General features: G+C 41.6%; 1 protein-coding gene across 1 annotated transcript in view; it reads right to left on the bottom strand.

Moving 5' to 3' along the window:
- LOC121550502 (transcriptional regulator Erg) overlaps positions 1 to 18,725 on the bottom strand; it is a 114,407-nt gene extending 95,682 nt beyond the window's left edge. Inside the window, exon 1 of the mRNA XM_041862779.1 lies at positions 18,561 to 18,725. The gene's annotated coding sequence lies outside the window, so the exon portion shown is untranslated. The remainder of the gene's footprint in view (positions 1 to 18,560) is intronic.
- Positions 18,726 to 19,828: the final 1,103 nt, after the last annotated feature.

Genomic DNA, 19,828 nt, shown 5'->3' with positions numbered 1-19,828 from the left:
TGTAACAAAATTACTGCAACTGAATTTGCTACAATGGGAAATAATAATAGTCACAAACCACAGTTCGGTCACCTGCTACTGACCTCCCATCCACTGGCATACTGTTATGTTCAGCTCATAACTGTTTTCTTTGTCTTTCTGTTTTATGGTGGTCAAACCAAGAATGTTAAAATAGTCTGAGTCTGGACAACCCCTCTCTCTCTCCCTCTCTCTCTCTCACTTGCCAGTTTCTTGGCAATTTCTCACATGAAATAGCCTTAATTTCTCAGAACAAGAATAGACTGATGAGTTTCAGAAGAAAGTTATTTGTTTCTGGCCATTTTGAGCCTGTAATCGAACCCACAATTGCTGATGCACCAGATACACAACTAGTCTCAAGAAGGCCAGTTTTATTACTTCTTTAATCAGCACAACAGTTTTCAGCTGTGCTAACATAATTGCAAAAGGGTTTTCTAATGATCAATTAGCCTTTTAAAATGATAAACTTGGATTAGCAAACACAACGTGCCATTGGAAAACAGGACTGATGGTTGCTGATAATGGGCCTCTGTACGCCTATGTAGATATTCCATTAGAAATCAGCCGTTTCCAGCTACAATAGCCATTTACAACATTAACAATGTCTACACTTTATTTCTGATCAATTTGATGTTATTTTAATGGACAAAAAAAAATTTTCTTTCAAAAACAGGGACATTTCTAAGTGACCCCAAACTTTTGAATGGTAGTGTATATTTGGGGGGTTTTCTACTGTAGGTAGCGTAAGCTATCGTTAGTCAGCTGTATCTGCGCCAAAACTCCAGTATTTTTCATCCTATAGCTTGCTCTCCAACTTCTTTTTAAATAGTGAGTCAACATGTTTTCAGGACTTTTATTTCCCTGAATGATCAAAACTATCTCATGCTCTCTTTCGTCTCTCTGCAGCAGACATATAGTGAGCAATAGTTTGGAACATCAAAACGCAATAGAATCGCAGTATCTAATCGCAATACATTGTGAGAATCATGAGATTCCTGAGAATCACAATACATATCGTATCAGCACCTAAGTATTGTGATAATATCGTATCGTGAGGTCCCTGGCAGTTCCCAGCTTTACCCATGAGCCCCCTCTCTTTCCATTTACTGTAAACAGCATCCTCACCCACTGAGCACCGACTGACAACGGACATCCATGGACGTTGAAAAGTAGTTGAAATTTGGTCAGTCCACCCTGGCCTTGATGTTAATGTCCACAGACTGACCAGACTGGACCAAATCTGAACCTATCATAGACGTATGTTTCACAAGTTTGGATAGCACAGTACAGTACAGTACTTAGAGCACAGCACAGTGAGTAGAGCACATTAGAGTACAGTCAAATAAAGTACAGTATACAGTACAGTACTGAGTAGGGTTGGGCGATGTCAACCTTTGTCCTATCGTGATTAAGTACCCATAAAACATTGCGATATACAATGGTATCGCCCCCTATTGGCCAAATCATCAAGGGCCCGGCTGCAGAGCTCTGCTGTCCCCAGAACTGGATAATTATTCAATAATTAGCATTTCTGCCTAATCTTCCTCTATTATTTGGCCTAGACTTTCATACGTTGTAGATAGGTTGTAGCCTACATTGCTAATAATAGGCTATGGAAGAAGGCTTCCTCTACACATTGTTTCTTTATTAAGCTTTGCTCAGCTGTAAGTTTTCTTTTGAATTCCGATCCCTAAGTTTGCATCTGCACAGTTTTTCCACTAAATTTGTCTTTGTAAATTTTTCAATAGAAATTATTAAAAGTAGTCCTTGTATATAGTTGTATGGTTTGTTAAACTTTGAAATCAATGGTTTTTGTTTGCCATACATTTTAAAGTGAATAAAACCGAGTCAAATGTAATTCTGTTACCGTGGAATTGCCCATAAATAACCTATTTGGAATTAGGAGTAAATAAAAAAACTAAATCAAAGTCATATTTTTTCAACATGTGCACTTTGTTGGATCATTGGATCAGTTCTTTCACTCAAAAACAAAGAGTCTACTGGGTAAATGTTCAGCCAAATTCAGAAGACGTGACACATGGGCCGGAAAAGACCTGGCAACCCAATGTTAAATGTTGCCTTTGGAATGGTGATCTACATTTTTATACGATAGAGGAGTAAAACAGATGCTGCAGAAACGATCCCCACCACATAAATCACCAAGACATAAGCTTACAAAACAGCTGTAAATTATTTAATTATGCAGAACGGTCTGGGGTGTAAGTGGCCGTGTGTGGGTGTGTGTGCGCGTGTGTGGGTGTGTATGTGGGATAAATGGTCAAATGGGTCTTAACTACGAGCCTTGAGAAAAAGAAAAAAATAGTTGATTGACAGAAATTTTTAAAGATGATATTGCGGAAATATCTTACATAGTTTATAATGGTTTAAAAGTAGTTAAAAAAATATTTTCATCTATATACCTATACATTATTGTGTTATAAATGGCTTATAAACAGTTGATAATGTCTATAAATGTAGGCTTAGATCTAATTTATGTGCTCTCTGTCACCTGGAGCAGCAATGCAAATAGCCAGGAACACAAGGAAAGCACAAAGGACAATGCCCAAGGACTAGTCAGCCCTTCCCCCTCTGAGCGCCCAAAATGTATCTCTCTGTTACAGTATCTAGAGGACTGACTAATGTGACGGAATAATGATATAGTATCCATTTTACATTTTAGTCATTTTAGCAGACGCTCTTACAGTTAGTGAGTGCATACATTTTTTATACTGTATCCATGTTTGATATCTATCTGAAACTTGTTCACTGAGGATAACTGTGATGCTTTCTATATGGATGTATGATCTCTGTGGTTACTTGTATCTGTACAGGTTGAACTATATTATGTAAAGGCTTCTTAGGAATTCTGTCTTATTTACATTGGTCTGATCCCCCACACAAGCCTTTAAATGCTGTGACACCCTGTGGAGATTGGGCCTGGGAGTGTTTAGGTTACAGTAAACTTGGTATCATTTGATTGGTCAATGGTGGTTGGTTTTGGGTTGAAAGTTTATATTTTATAAATTGAATTAAATGCCTTTGTTCTCTCTCTTATCCTGTTTCCAGTCCATGGAGGAAGCTTGTATGATCAATTCTCATTTCCTAGGCTTCTAGGCCTCTGGCCTAGTAGGCATCTCTTTGTTCATGCTTAGTCTTCTAAGTTAACCTTAGGATCTACACTACCGGTCAAAAGTTATAGAACACCTTCTCATTCTAGGGTTTTTCTTTATTTTTACTATTTTCTACATTGTAGAATAACAGTGAAGACATCAAAATTATGAAATAGCATGTGGAATAATGTAGTAACCAAAAAAGTGTTAAACAAATCAAAATATATTTTAGATTTGAGATTCTTCAAATAGCCACCCTTTGCCTTGATGACAGCTTTGCACACTCTTGGCATTCTCTCAACCAGCTTCATGAGGTAATCGCCTGGAATGCATTTCAATTAACAGGTGTGCCTTCTTAAAAGTTAATTTGTGGAATTTCTTTCCTTCTTAATGCGTTTGAGCCAATCAGTTGTGTTGTGACAAGGTAGGGGGGTATACAGAAGATAGCCCTATTTGGTAAAAGACCAAGTCCATATTATGGCAAGAACAGCTCAAATAAGCAAAGAGAAATGACAGTCCATCATTACTTTAAGACATGAAGGTCAGTCAATACAGAACATTTCAAGAACTTTGAAAGTTTCTTCAAGTGCAGTCGCAAAAACCATCAAGCGCTATGATGAAACTGGCTCTCATGAGGACCGCCACAGGAATGGAAGACCCAGAGTTACCTCTGCTGCAGAGGATAAGTTCATTAGAGTTACCAGCCTCAGAAATTGCAGCCCAAATAAATGCTTCACAGAGTTCAAGTAACAGACACATCTCAACATCAACTGTTCAGAGGAGACTGTGTGAATCAGGCCTTCATGTTCGAATTGCTGCAAAGAAACCACTACTAAATGACACCAATAGGAAGAAGAGACTTGCTTGGGCCAAGAAACACGAGCAATGGACATTAGACCGGTGGAAATATGTCCTTTGGTCTGGAGTCCAAATTGGAGATTTTTGGTTCCAACCGCCGTGTCTTTGTGAGACGCGGTGTTGGTGAATGAATTATCTCTGCATGTGTATTTCCCACCGTAAAGCATGGAGGAGGAGGTGTTATGGTGTGGGGGTGCTTTGCTGGTGACACTGTCGGTGATTTATTTAGAATTCAAGGCACACTTAACCAGCATGGCTACCACAGTATTCTGCAGCGATACGCCATCCCATCTGGTTTGGGCTTACTGGGACAATCATTTGTTTTTCAACAGGACAATGACCCAACACACCTCCAGGCTGTGTAAGGGCTATTTGACCAAGAAGGAGAGTGATGGAGTGCTGCATCAGATGACCTGGCCTCCACAATCCCCCGACCTCAACCAAATTGAGATGGTTTGGCATGAGAAAGAAAAGCAGCCAACAAGTACTCAGCATTCAGTGAGGGAAAAAAGTATTTGATCCACTGCTGATTTTGTACAATTGCCCACTGACAAATAAATTATCAGTCTATAATTTTAATGGTAGGTTTATTTGAACAGTGAGAGACAGAATAACAACAACAAAATCCAGAAAAACGCATGTCAAAAATGTTATAAATTAATTTGCATTTTAATGAGGGAAATAAGTATTTGACCCCTCTGCAAAACATGACTTAGTACTTGGTGGCAAAACCCTTGTTGGCAATCACAGAGGTCAGACGTTTCTTGTAGTTGGCCACCAGGTTTGCACACATCTCAGGAGGGATTTTGTCCCACTCCTCTTTGCAGATCTTCTCCAAGTCATTAAGGTTTCGAAGCTGACGTTTGGCAACTCGAACCTTCAGCTCCCTCCACAGATTTTCTATGGGATTAAGGTCTGGAGACTGGCTAGGCCCCTCCAGGACCTTAATGTGCTTCTTCTTGAGCCACTCCTTTGTTGCCTTGGCCGTGTGTTTTGGGTCATTGTCATGCTGGAATACCCATCCATGACCCCTTTTCAATGCCCTGGCTGAGGGAAGGAGGTTCTCACCCAAGATTTGACGGTACATGGCCCCGTCCATCGTCCCTTTGATGCGGTGAAGTTGTCCTGTCCCCTTAGCAGAAAAACACCCCCAAAGCATAATGTTTCCACCTCCATGTTTGACAGTGGGGATGGTGTTCTTGGGGTCATAGGCAGCATTCCTCCTCCTCCAAACACGGCGAGTTGAGTTGATGCCAAAGAGCTCCATTTTGGTCTCATGTGACCACACCACTTTCACCCAGTTCTCCTCTGAATCATTCAGATGTTCATTGGCAAACTTCAGACAGGCCTGTATATGTGCTTTCTTGAGCAGGGGGACCTTGCGGGCGCTGCAGGATTTCAGTCCTTCACGGCGTAGTGTGTTACCAATTGTTTTCTTGGTGACTATGGTCCCAGCTGCCTTGAGATCATTGACAAGATCCTCCTGTGTAGTTCTGGGCTGATTCCTCAACGTTCTCATGATCATTGCAACTCCACGAGGTGAGATCTTGCATGGAGCCACAGGCCGAAGGAGATTGACAGTTATTTTGTGTTTCTTCCATTTGCGAATAATCACACCAACTGTTGTCACCTTCTCACCAAGCTGCTTGGCGATGGTCTTGTAGCCCATTCCAGCCTTGTGTAGGTCTACAATCTTGTCCCTGACATCCTTGGAGAGCTCTTTGGTCTTGGCCATGGTGGAGAGTTTGGAATCCGATTGATTGATTGCTTCTGTGGACAGGTATATTTTATACAGGTAACAAGCAGAGATTAGGAGCACTCCCTTTAAGAGTGTGCTCCTAATCTCAGCTCGTTACCTGTATAAAAGACACCTGGGAGCCAGAAATCTTTCTGATTGAGAGGGGGTCAAATACTTATTTCCCTCATTAAAATGCAAATCAATTTATAACATTTTTGACATGCGTTTTTCTGGATTTTGTTGTTGTTATTCTGTCTCTCACTTTTAAAATAAATCTACCATTAAAATTATAGACTAATCATTTCTTTGTCAGTGGGCAAACGTACAAAATCAGCAGGGGATCAAATACTTTTTCCCTCACTGTATAATGTTATCATTCATTGTACAATGTTAATTAAATATCTGCCTTTGATATAGACAATTCTCAGACCAATTCTTGCTAGTTAGCATCAACTCATTGTCTAATGCTTGCTTCTACAGTATATTTGTATTATCTTTATGGAGTCAGATAAACATTTTAATAGGCTTAGTCTTATTACGAGTCGCATGTGATGTATATATAATATATTGTATATACACATGTCAAATATTACTGCCCACTGCAGTAAATGGTGGCCCCTAGCGATATACAGTTGAAGTCGGAAGTTAACATACACCTTAGCCAAATACATTTAAACTCAGTTTTTCACAATTCCTGACATTTAATCCTAGTAAAAATTCCCTGTCTTAGGTCAGTTAGGATCACCACTTTATTTTAAGAATGTGAAATGTCAGAATAATAGTAGAGAGAATGATTTATTTCAGCTTTTATTTCTTTCATCACATTCCCAGTGGGTCAGAAGTTTACATACACTCAATTAGTGTTTGGTAGCATTGCATTTAAATTGTTTAACTTGGGTCAAACGTTTCGGGTAGCCTTCCACAAACAATAAGTTGGGTGAATTTTGGCCCATTCCTCCTGACAGAGCTGGTGTAACTGAGTCAGGTTTGTAGGCCTCCTTGCTTGCACACGCTTTTTCAGTTCTGCCCACACATTTTCTATAGGATTGAGGTCAGGGCTTTGTGATGACCACTCCAATACCTTTACTTTGTTGTCCTTAAGCCATTTTGCCACAACTTTGGAAGTATGCTTGGGGTCATTGTCCATTTGGAAGACCTTTGCGACCAAGCTTTAACTTCCTGACGTCTTGAGATGTTGCTTCAATATATCCACATTATTTTCCTTCCTCATGATGCCATCTATTTTGTGAAGTGCACCAGTCCTTCCTGCAGCAAAGCACCCCCACAGCATGATGCTGCCACCCCCGTGCTTCATGGTTGGGATGGTGTTCTTCGGCTTGCAAGCTGCCCCCTTTTTCCTCCAAACATAACAATGGTCATTATGGCTAAACAGTTCTGTTTTTGTTTCATCAGACCAGCGGACATTTCTGAGGTATTGGCTGATTTTTATTTTTTTTCCCATGATGTCAAGCAAAGAGGCACTGAGTTTGAAGGTAGGCCTTGAAATGCATCCACAGGTACACCTCCAATTGACTCAAACTCAATTAGCCTATCAGAAGCTTCTAAAGCCATGACATCATTTTCTGGAATTTTCCAAGCTGTTTAAAGGCACAGTCAACTTAGTGTATGTAAACTTATGACCCACTGAAATTGTGATACAGTGAATTATAAGTGAAATAATCTGTCTGTAAACAATTGTTGGAAAAATTACTTGTGTCATGCACAAAGTAGATGTCCTTACCGACTTGCCAAAACTATAGTTTGTTAACAAGAAATGTGTGGAGTGGTAGAAAAACGAGTTTTAATGACTACAACCTAAGTGTATGTATGGGGCCCCGTGTAGCTCAGTTGGTAGAGCATGGCGCTTGCAACGGCAGGGTTGTGGGTTCGATTCCCACAGGGTCCAGTATGAAAAAATAAAATAATGTATGCACTCACTAACTGTAAGTCGCTCTGGATAAGAGTGTCTGCTAAATGACTAAAATGTAAATGTAATGTAAACTTCCGACTTCAACTGTATCATTAGGAACTTGTGGATTATATTGATAACTTTGGAAGTACGGTAAATGGCGACTGGATAATTTGGAGTATTATTGATTACATTGCAGGTCCGGTTTAGGTGAGTTTATGTAGAGGATTGTCATATCCTTCAGTGTTGCACCCGGTGGTCCGTAGTATTTATTCCATTAGATTCCCTGATATAATATAATGATAATAATAACAAACACGTAGCCTACTCAATGGATAAGGTGCAAGCTAGAGACCTTTTTAAGTTGAGGGAATCTCGTATTCGTGAGTTGGTTCAAAAGCTGATCAAGAAAGATAAGTGTGAAATTATTGATTACTGGCAAACAATTGGCATGCAGAAAAAGGAGGCGAAGAAAAAACAAATTCTAGAGGTTAGTGTGAATTTGCTTAGCAAACACCAAAACAGGGAATTGAAGGGAAATATACGCATTTTGGAATTATTTTCTGACGAGATGCGTTTTAAAAAAGATTATTGGGAAAAGAAACATGAGCAAAATGTTGAAAATGTTGCCTCCTTAGAGTGAGAAGTGACGCTTTTGAAGCAGCAATGTAAAGTGCTAGAAAAAGATTGTCAAAACACTGGAGCACCGGGCCCACAGCTCTGCTTTGAGGCTGACCATTCAGGTACTGGTGACGTTTCAGACACTGATAGTGGTGTTGGCTTTTCAGGCGACTGTGGAGAGCGTAGCCACACTCCAAAACGCACGTTCTGCTGCCCACATATTCGAACTCCCAGTCGCTGTCGCACTCCTCATAGACTGGCGAGTCCATTTAGAGCAGTAGCAGCTCATGTTTCAGTCATTAGGACATTGACAAACAATGAATGCAGGTGCAGAGTCTGTCATTTTGCGCAGGTTAACATGCAGTGAGGCCACCTCTCACTTAAATGATATTGGACCATTTCCAGTGAAATCTCCATTCACACCATGGTGGGAACGGGTGAAGACCCAGAACAATGTGTATAGTCTTGAAATGCGAGATGTATGGCAAGTACTTGCTCTCAATTCCAATTGAAATTGCCCACAGAGTCACGGATGACTTTAATGATGGCACAATTGTCAACCAGCTGTTTGACAATGAAACCAATGCAGACATCTTAGAGCAGCTCAAAGCAAACTTGGGTCATCTAGCATCGAAGTGTTGGAACCTTGGACTCGGGAATCCACCTTTCTTTATGCGTTTTAAACTAGACACAGAGCAAATGTTTCTGACTTGAATAGGACTCGTATGTAGCCTACCTGGTGGCAGCCGCATCCTTGCCTGTCTCCAGCAACCAGACAGGCCAAGCTACAGAACTCAGACATTTTTCCTATTCATTGAAACTCTAATTCGTGAAGCATTCCTTGTTTTTTAATATGAATACCAAATTTTAACTGACAACGCAATCATTGAACAGACCGCAGTGTTTTTGGAAGCGTAAGGGTTTATTATGCTGCGGTTGTCTTGGTTGCGCATAGGACAGGTTTCAACTTTAGCGATTACAAGGTATAGACATTCTCTCAATGGGTGGTGTGAGCGGGTATTTATAGAGCAAATTATCCTGCAAACCCTCTTTGATAAATATCCTGACTTATTTGAGAATATTTTAAATTCTAAATGCAGTTGCCTGGAGCTCGGACACTCTGACTATCTGTAGGCTAATTCTAACATAACCGGGTAGGCTGCGACAACGTTGTCTCAAACATATGTTTATAACGTTTAACCCTTTTAATCTTGTGTGGTAATCAGTTGTGTTCGATTTCTGATTGTGATTTATATTCCTATGTGTATTGTGCATATGGCTAAGTCCATCTGATATGTGAAGATATGTGTGAGTTATGAGTTTTGTCCCACCCCTCTGCTAGCCAGTGGTTAGCTAGGTGGCTGTTTATTGATAGGCTACACAGGATGGTCTAAGGTAATTGATAGGAGTTTCCTATGTTTACATTTATTTGATTGTTGTTATAATCATGATTGGCGCTTTTCCCTTACACAGCAAATATGACAGGTCTGACTGATTCGATTTCAGATGTTAACTTTTTATGATTCAACTTATGGATGTTGATAATCTTTCTAGCATGTTAGCTTATCACTGACACTATGGAAAGCTGATTCCTTGGATGAATTTCTTAGCTTCGGCTCGACGTCCCTTTTATGTGCACGATAAAAGGGAATCACGTTGGCCTGGCTGGTTTTCCATACCAAACTCAGCTCTCAATATGAAACAGTAGATTTTAATGCATTTTTAATGGGAGATTATGATTCTCCCACTTTTGAACTGACATTGATAGAAGTCCTTGGCCAAGGCAACTCCTTCACTTTGTCCCATATAGGCTTATGTTTGTCTACGTTATGTTCCATGTATGTTATATGTTCCAAGTCTTACTTGTTGAATGTTTCTGTCCTGTCTTGAGAATAACACAAGGTTTTGCTCCAGAATTATGCTTACAAGCTTACTAACACACAGCTAACATGTCTTATTTTAGGTTATGCTGAAACAATTCCAACCCTTGTGCGGTGACCACATTCAATTGAACTGTTCTCACTTTGTTGTCACACAATGCTAGACAAAATGGCTTATGTGTTTGTGCAAGGGATCAGATTAATGTTGATGTGGCATATATGGTTAAATCTTCCTGTTGACTACACCCAACTCTATGGATGTGTGTGTGTTCAAGGGGGGCAGAGACAGAACAGTGACTTAGTCACACAGTTTAAACCATGTTTAAAGATGCAGTTAAGTCTCTACTTCCTGATTGGGTCTAAAACATTTCAACACATTTACTTTGCAGACCCTCAGCTGGTTTAGAAACCAATTCGAAATTGCAATTGCTTTTATGACCTGTCAGCGGAGAACATGGAGATAATTTAGCAACCAAATACATTCGTCTTTTCAATTCTAATATTGATTGATGCTAATTTTTACTACACATAGACATATGTCTCACTACCTTTAATGTTGTTGTTGAACTGTTTTACAGAACATTGCTTTTTTATTTTAACGTGCTATTATTATGTTCTGTTTCTATTAATCTAAATTCAATCATTTATCTTGGGGTGATTTGTTTTCATGAATATGTTTTTCATATTTTCAAGGCAAACTTCTTCCCAGAGAGGAGAGGCTTTTTCAATTGAACTTTCTGTCTTTCACAAAGAAAAGTACAATTTGACACTTATGATAGTGTAACTTTAATTATGCATTGAATGGCATTTCATTCCATTTTATATCCATCTGATTCATACTTGATAGACTTTGAGGATACCATTGACCTGACCAACCAATCTGACAAACATACAAAGCCAAACAGTGACTAGTAACTCTTGACTGTAATAATGTTTCATCAAATGTTGAGAACTGATTGAATTGATGTAATCTTTCTGTCCTCAACAAAGAATGGCATTTCATTTAGCTTGGTTGAAGGAATGTGTATCTAGGGACATTTACAGTACACGTCAAAAGCACATTGTCAACGATCCCCCGGAAGACACTCCTGATGTCATGGGCCCAAGGACTAGAAGTTGGGTCCCATAAGTTGTACTGAAGACTCAAGAAGGAACTCTCATGTGGTGCGGGCCGTTTCTTCCTATATTAGACACAGGCTGGCCATGTACAGCTTCTGTCCAGGGGGGATTTGTAGGCACGACCCTAATGTATGTGCTCTCTGACACCTGGAGCCAAAATGTATCTCTCTGTTACAGTATCCAGAGGACTGACTATTGTGACAGAATAATTATATAGCAACCATGTTTGATATCTATCTGAAACTTGTTCACTGAGGATAACTGTGATGCTATCTATATGGATGTATTATCTGTGTGGTTCCTTGTATCTGTACAGGGTGAACTCTGAATTACTCTATTATGCAAAGGAGTTTTATTGTCTTCTCAGGAATTCTGTCTTATTTACATTGGTCTCATCCCCCACACAAGCCTTTAAATGCTGTGACACCCTGTGGAGATTGGGCCTGGGAGTGTTTAGGTTACTGTAAACTTGGTATCGTTTGATTGGTCAATGGTGGTTGGTTTTGGGTTGAAAGGTTACACCTTCAGATTTTATAAATGGAATTAAATGCCTTTGTTCTCTAACTTATCCTGTTTCCAGTCCATGGAGGAAGGTTGTATGATCGATTCTCATTTCCTAGGCTTCTAGGCCTCTGGCCTAGTAGGCATCTCTTTGTTCATGCTTAGTCTTCTAAATTAACCTTAGGATCTATATGCCTAGAAGTATGTGTTGTAATGCTTGTTAATGCTTGTAACTTAAGGTTTATGCCTTGTATAATGTTATCATTCATTGTAAAATGTTAATTCAATATTGGCCTTTGATATAGACAATTCTCAGACCAATTATTGCTAGTCAACGTCAACTCATTGCCTAATGCTTGCTTGTATATTTTAATTATCTTTATGGAGTCAGATAAACATTTTAATAGGCTAATTGCTTAGTCTTATTATGAGTCGCATGTGATGTATATATAATATACTGTATATACACATGTCAAACATTACTGCCCACTACATAAATCACGGTATAGATTTCATTCTAAATATATTTAATTAATTGTGATTCTGCACTGAAAGCTAAGTTACAAAAACTATGACAATACTGTACTGTTCTCATTATATGTCACGCTCTGGCTCCGGGACTGTGTAGTTTGAGCCAGGGTGTATTCATTTGGTTGTGTTGGGTATAGGGTGTGTTCATTTGGTTGTGTTTGGTTTTGGTTGCAGTGTCTTGTCTCGTCATGTGACTCCCAATCGGAGGTAACGAGTGTCAGCTGTCGGCTCGTTATCTCTGATTGGGAGCCATATTTAAACTGTCAGTGTTCACCTTAGGGTTGTGGGTTTTTGTTCCATGTTTCAGTCTGTGTACTGAGGACTTCACTATCCGTCATTGTTTATTGTTTTCTCGTTCGTGCACTTTAACTTTAATAAAGTCATGTTCGCTACAAACGCTGCGCTTTGGTCCACTCCTTCCGTAGACGGCCGTGACAGAAAAACCCACCACAAAAGGACCAAGCAGCGTATACAGGAACACCCGCAGGAGAGAACGCTGGTGGATGTCCTCCTCGGCTGGGGACATATTACGCAGGAGGAGGCCGTCCGGTACCGGAGGGCGATGAAGGGGGAGAACCTGGCAGGAGAGGAGCAACGGCGTCAGCAGGGCCATCGTCGGATGGAAGAGAGGCAACCCCAAAAAAAAATTGGGGGGGGGCACATGGCTTGGGCGGCTGGGCAGCAGGCGGCTGCTACAGGACGTTTTGGAGAGGTGGTCACCGGGTGTTGGGAGGCAGAAGGCAGGTTGGCGAGGCCTGGAGGTAGAGCGGAACCAACTTCCCGTACTCAGGCATGGCAGCATGAGACGGGGCAGGTTCCGCGGTATGCGGAGCAGCGTACTGTGCCACGAGTGGTCCGGCACAGTCCTGTACGTCCTGTGCAAGCACCCGCACGTGTCGTGCGAAGGGGGATGCAGCCAGGACGGAGTGTGCCGGCTCTACGCTCGAGGTCTCCAGTGCCTCTCCGCGGTCCCGGATATCCTGCTCCCGTATCGCGTGCTGTCATGTCGGTACGGGTTCACAGCCCTGTACGTCCTGTGCGGATGCCTCACGCAGAGTGTGTGAAGGTAGGCATCCAGCCAGGACGGGTGGTGGCCGCTCTTCGCTCCAGGTCTCCTATCCGTCTCCACAGTCCGGTGAGGCCTGTCCCAGCTCCACGCACCAAACCTACGGTGTGCGTCGCCAGCCCAGCCCGGCCTGTTCCTGCTCCACGCACTAAACCTACGGTGTGCGTCGCCAGCCCAGCCCGGCCTGTTCCTGCTCCACGCACAAAGCCTACGGGGTGCGTCGCCAGCCCAGCCCGGCCTGTTCCTGCTCCACGCACAAAACCTACGGGGTGCGTCGCCAGCCCAGCCCGGCCTGTTCCTGCTCTACGCACAAAGCCTACGGGGTGCGTCGCCAGCCCAGCCCGGCCTGTTCCTGCTCCACGCACAAAACCTACGGTGTGCGTCGCCAGCCCAGCCCGGCCTGTTCCTGCTCTACGCACAAAGCCTACGGGGTGCGTCGCCAGCCCAGCCCGGCCTGTTCCTGCTCCACGCACAAAACCTACGGTGTGCGTCGTCAGCCCAGCCCGGCCTGTTCCTGCTCCACGCACAGAGCCTACGGTGTGCGTCGCCAGCCCAGCCCGGCCTGTTCCTGCTACTCGCACCAAGCCAAGGGTGCAAGTCGTCAGCCGGATCCAGCCTGTTCCTGCTACTCGCACCAAGCCAAGGGTGCGAGTCGTCAGCCTGGTCCAGCCCGTTCCTGCTACTCGCACCAAGCCAGGGGTACGAGTCGTCGGCCTGGTCCAGCCCGTTCCTGCTACTCGCACCAAGCCAAGGGTGCGAGTCGTCAGCCTGGTTCAGCTCGTCCCTGCTACTCGCACCAAGCCAAGGGTGCGAGCCGTCAGCCTGATCCAGCCCATTCCTGCTACTCGCACCAAGCCAGGGATGCGAGTCTTCATCCTGGTGAGGCCTGTTCCGGCTCCACGCACCAGGCAAAGGGTGCGTATCGTCTGCCAGTTCCGGTCCATTCCTACCTCACGCGCCAAGCCAGGGGTGCGCGTCGGAGGTCCTGATCCAGCAAGCTGGGTCAGATCGGACCGGGGGCACTACGGGGGGAGTGAAGTGGGGTGGTGGTCAAGCCCGGAGCCGGAGCCGCCTCCGAGGAGCAACACCCACCCAGCCCTCCCCTATTTTGGGGTGTAGGCGCGGTCGGAGTCCGCGCCTTTAGGGGGGGGTACTGTCACGCTCTGGCTCCGGGACTGTGTAGTTTGAGCCAGGGTGTATTCATTTGGTTGTGTTGGGTATAGGGTGTGTTCATTTGGTTGTGTTTGGTTTTGGTTGCAGTGTCTTGTCTCGTCATGTGACTCCCAATCGGAGGTAACGAGTGTCAGCTGTCGGCTCGTTATCTCTGATTGGGAGCCATATTTAAACTGTCAGTGTTCACCTTAGGGTTGTGGGTTTTTGTTCCATGTTTCAGTCTGTGTACTGAGGACTTCACTATCCGTCATTGTTTATTGTTTTCTCGTTCGTGCACTTTAACTTTAATAAAGTCATGTTCGCTACAAACGCTGCGCTTTGGTCCACTCCTTCCGTAGACGGCCGTGACATTATAAAAGCAGCTGATGGACTGATAACTCATTATTGAACTGATAAATGAAAGACATAGGCTATGTGTATTGCCTTATGGTGGATTTACATTAGTAAAATATGTCTAGTGAGAGCTATCTCTCTTCAACCTCAGATTTGCAACTTTTCTGTTTACACTAGCCTTGGATGTGGTGTGGCCAAAGCCACATTTCTGCTTCATGTGTGAGTGCAGCTATTAGCATACCGTAAATACCATAGTTTATGGACAAACAAAATAAGGATAGAAAATCAAACTATACAGGAGCTTCTCATCTAAACTATATTGCACATAATGTTACACACTTGATTAATGCAATTATTCACAAATGTGTGGATATTTGAAAAGCCTTTAATTTTCAATTTGGCTAACAGAGCAAAAATGCTGTCTTGCAGAGACATGTGGTGAGAGAGCCTCCGGAGGTAGTGTGGGAGACATCTCATAGCCCTGTCCTGCGGTCAATGACCAAAAGCGCCCTCTTTGGCCGCATTGGTGGAATGTTATTCACATTTTTCATAATTCCATCATTAATAAAGATTACTTCAAAAAACTTGATGAAAGTCGAAGTCGGAAGTTTACATACACTTAGGTTGGAGTCATTAAAACTTGTTTTTCAACCACTCCACAAATTTATTGTTAACAAACTATAGTTTTGGCCACTTTCATCTGTACAAACAATAGTACGCAAGTATAAACACCATGGGACCACGCTACCGCTCAGGAAGGAGACGCGTTCTGTCTCCTAGAGATGAACGTACTTTGGTGTGAAAAGTGCAAATCAATCCCAGACCAACAGCAAAGGACCTTGTGAAGATGCTGGAGGAAACAGGCACAAAAGTATCTATATCCACAGTAAAACAAGTCCTATATCGACATAACCTGAAAGGCCGCTCAGCAAGGAAGAAGCCACTGCTCCAAAACCGCCATAAAAAAGTCAGACTACGGTTTGTAACTGCACATGGGGACAAAGATCGTACTTTTTGCAGAAATGTCCTCTGGTCTGATTAAACAAAAATATAACTGTTTGCCCATAATGACCATCATTATGTTTGGAGGAAAAAGTGGGGAGGCTTGCAAGCCGAAGAACACCATCCCTAACCGTGAAGCACGGGGGTGGCAGCATCATGCTGTGGGGGTGCTTTGCTGCAGGAGGGACTGGTGCACTTCACAAAATAGATGGCATCATGAGGAAGGAAAATTATGTGGATATATTGAAGCAACATCTCAAGACATCAGTCAGGAAGTTAAAGCTTGGTCGCAAATGGGTCTTCCAAATGGACAATGACCCCAAGCATACTTCCAAAGTTGTGCCAAAATGGCTTAAGGACAACAAAGACAAGATATTGGAGTGGCCATCACAAAGCCCTGACCTCAATCCTATAGAACATTTGTGGGCAGAACTGAAAAAGTGTGTGCGAGCAAGGAGGCCTACAAACCTGAATCAGTTACACCAGCTCTGTCAGGAGGAATGGGCCAAAATTCACCCAACTTATTGTGGGAAGTTGTGGAAGGCTACCCGAAATGTTTGACCCAAGTTAAACCGTTTAAAGGCAATGCTACCAAATACTAATTGAGTGTATGTAAACTTCTGACCCACTGGGAATGTGATGAAAGAAATTAAAGCTGAAAGAAATAATTCTCTCTACTATTATTCTGACATTTCACATTCTTAAAATAAAGTGGTGATCCTAACTGACCTAAGACAGGGAATTTTTACTAGGATTAAATGTCAGGAATTGTGAAAAACTGAGTTCAAATGTATTTGGCTAAGGTGTATGTAAACTTCTGACTTCAACTGTATGTCAAACAGTTTTGTTATATTTCAGTCTTCTGTGATGTATATAAAGGGTCATATTTGGATGCAAACTCAAAATTGAATACATTTCAACTCTATGTCTGATATGGTGCAGGTGTATTCCTTTTTTTAAGCCCATAACCATGTGTTTGAGGTGTATACTTTTGTTTCAAAGTAGATTTGTTTATGTCTACCAAGAATCACTCTGTGTGACCCTGATTTAGCCCACTGCAGTAAAAGGTTAAAGAGAGATTTGAATCTAGATCTGTCTCTTCACACTAGGCAAGTATCTCTCCTGGACCTAGTTTGTGTCGTCAAAGTAGTACAGTGTAAAGAGGCCCTTAATGTGTATGGGTGGGGCATGGGTGGAGCGAGCCCATACCTCAGGTTGCAATTATAAGATTATGCAGGCCCCTTTCCTTCAATCCAGGAGAAATATAGACGAGTGAACGGAGAGTTGGAGACTAAAATTTTCTAACACTGTAGAAAAAGTATTATTATTAATTTATCCTGGTAGATTATTGACAACAGTGGCCAAGCGTGTGCCGTGATATACTGAATACAGTGTCAATGTCAATGTAGACAGTGGTTTAAGTTGCTTTGGAGAAAAGTGCCTGCTAAATGACAATATTTTCTATATAGTAGGCCACAGCTACAACAGACATATAAAGTCAGCAGAAAAAAATGTGTAGTTATTGTAGAAGGCAGAGAAAAAAGATAGGGCATACAGCTGTAAACACAGAGGTAATAAGACAAAACAACAGAGGGCATCTATGGGATAAAACAGCCGTGAACAATTATTCACATTGTTGATATGATTATACAGGGAGACAATTTCAGTTGTAAGTTGTGTTAGTTTGTTGCAGTCTAGTATTGATCATAACTAGAGCTATCGTATACTAATCATCATGATTAGTAAATTGGCCTTGGCTGCTCAATATTCCAGGAATATTTCAGAATAGTCAATGACAATCCCCATAAATATGTTGCTGCATTCAGCTTACTTAAAAAAAATACAAAGATCTTATAGGCCTAATTGTCAGATTGTTGTTATATCCTATGTATTGTTTAGACTCAAACCCCACTAAGCATACTACTACTAATAGCCCACAATTACCACATATCCACAACAACTTTTATCAGTCTTGCATCAATAATGACATCAATTTAGGAAAATAGTAGGCTACATGACAAATGCATAGCCTACTCAATGAAAGTCAACCTTCTCATGTGAAAGGTTTTGTGATACATGAGGGTAGACTTTTTAAGAGAACAATAGCCCATTGTAACCTATTTAGCCTACCTATTTTATCTTAATGTTTAACGTGCTATGGATAGGCCATTGGTATAGATTATAGACTATACATACTTGCAGGTTCCACATTGAACAACTGAATAACATGGTTAACTCTTTTAGCACTTTCTTTATTCTTAAAAATGCTTCAGAAATCGTAAACATTTGCATCATTTAGCAGACGCTCTTATCCAGAGCGACTTACAAATTGGTGCATTCAGCTTATGATAGCAAACGTGTAATGTTATAATAAACTAATGACAATTCATAAAATTATAGTTTCTATTTGACCTGTGCTTTCTTTGCAATTGTTTCACTAGAAGGTCTGCCATAAATGTAGCCTGCTCATCAGGGAGCGACCAAACTATCCGACCTGTCAACTGTCACTCACGGACCATCACTTCGGGGCATCATGCATGATCATTGAACATGCTCAATGCCTCCCCTTCCTATTATTGGCTAAAAACGTTTTCATTAAAAAAAGTATCATTGAGATAAAGCAGCTCAAACAGCGAAACTGGCACAAACCAATACATCAACTTTTATTTGTAAAAGTTTTGATAATAACGCTTCGACTTACAGTTTGGTCGTGAAACTCGTTGTCGGTGAAGGAAAAGAAGGTGCCACGCCGAGGGAAAAAATAGATAATGAGGATTTAGTTTTTTTTTTTGTCTCAATGAACTGCTGTTCAATGCGGCCAAACGGCATCTACTGCTATGATATTGGAGAATGGAGGCAAGTCATACACAACACACCACCGTGCGCACGAGAGAGAGAAAGAGAAAGAGAGAGCGAGAGAGGGCGAGAGAGAGAGAGAGAGAGAGAGAGAGAGAGAGAGAGAGAGAGAGAGAGAGAGAGAGAGAGCGCGCAAATATATATATATATATATATATATATATATATATATATATATATATATATATATATATATATATATTTTATCTCTGAATGATGCCATGTGACTACTTCACTATTCATATCAATTAGTAAAACCTATTTTGATTCAACAGGTGAAAGTGGAATTTGCTTTATTGACAGGTTAGTAGGGTGTGGATGGGAATGTGTAGGCTACAGTGAACCCCTTCAGAACCTTGAAGAATGCCAGCTCTTGTGCCTAGACCACCGATGTTCTTTGGTGGAGTGGGAGACAAAGATTGGTTTGTGCTTGACCAGTTTCTGGAAAGAGCTAATTGACTTTAATGATAACATAATTGTGTCAAATTGCCAACTCTCCAGGCTTAAGAGTTCCCCCACCAGTGTGAGGTCAAGCATCAGGTCCTGGTGAGAGAGGTCTCCTTCCCTATTAAAACAATAGTGTCCATTAGAGCAGAGATGTGGTAGAAGCGATAACCAACAGCAATAAGCAAGATATATTCAAAGGCCCAATGATAGGACATGACCACAAAATGATTTGTAATATTTCTGTTAATGACATTGACTTAAAACATTTTTTTCTATGTTAAAGCTGCAATATGTAACTTTTTGGGAGACCCGACTAAATTCACATAAAAATGTGTGTTATAGATCTGTCATTCTCAATGAAAGCAGGTCTAAGAAGCGGTAGATCTGTTCTATGTGCGCTATTTCTATGCTTCCCATTCTTAAGTTTAATTTTTTTATCTTTTACTTTCAGTTTTGTACAACAGCTTAAAAAAGCTGAAAATACAATATTTTTGGTTATTGAAAAGATATTTCACAGCGGTTTAGATGGTACAATGTTTCTCTACGCTATACTTGCCTGTTTTTGTCACATAAACTGAAATAAGGCAAACTATTAGATTTTTAGCAACCAGGAAATGACGGAGATATTTCTGCATAGTGCATCTTTAATGTTAAAAGTGTTAAAAT

This window comes from Coregonus clupeaformis, chromosome 35 (assembly GCF_020615455.1).
Source record: "Coregonus clupeaformis isolate EN_2021a chromosome 35, ASM2061545v1, whole genome shotgun sequence".
NCBI lineage: Eukaryota > Metazoa > Chordata > Actinopteri > Salmoniformes > Salmonidae > Coregonus > Coregonus clupeaformis.
This window is presented reverse-complemented; position numbering and strand designations above follow the sequence as displayed.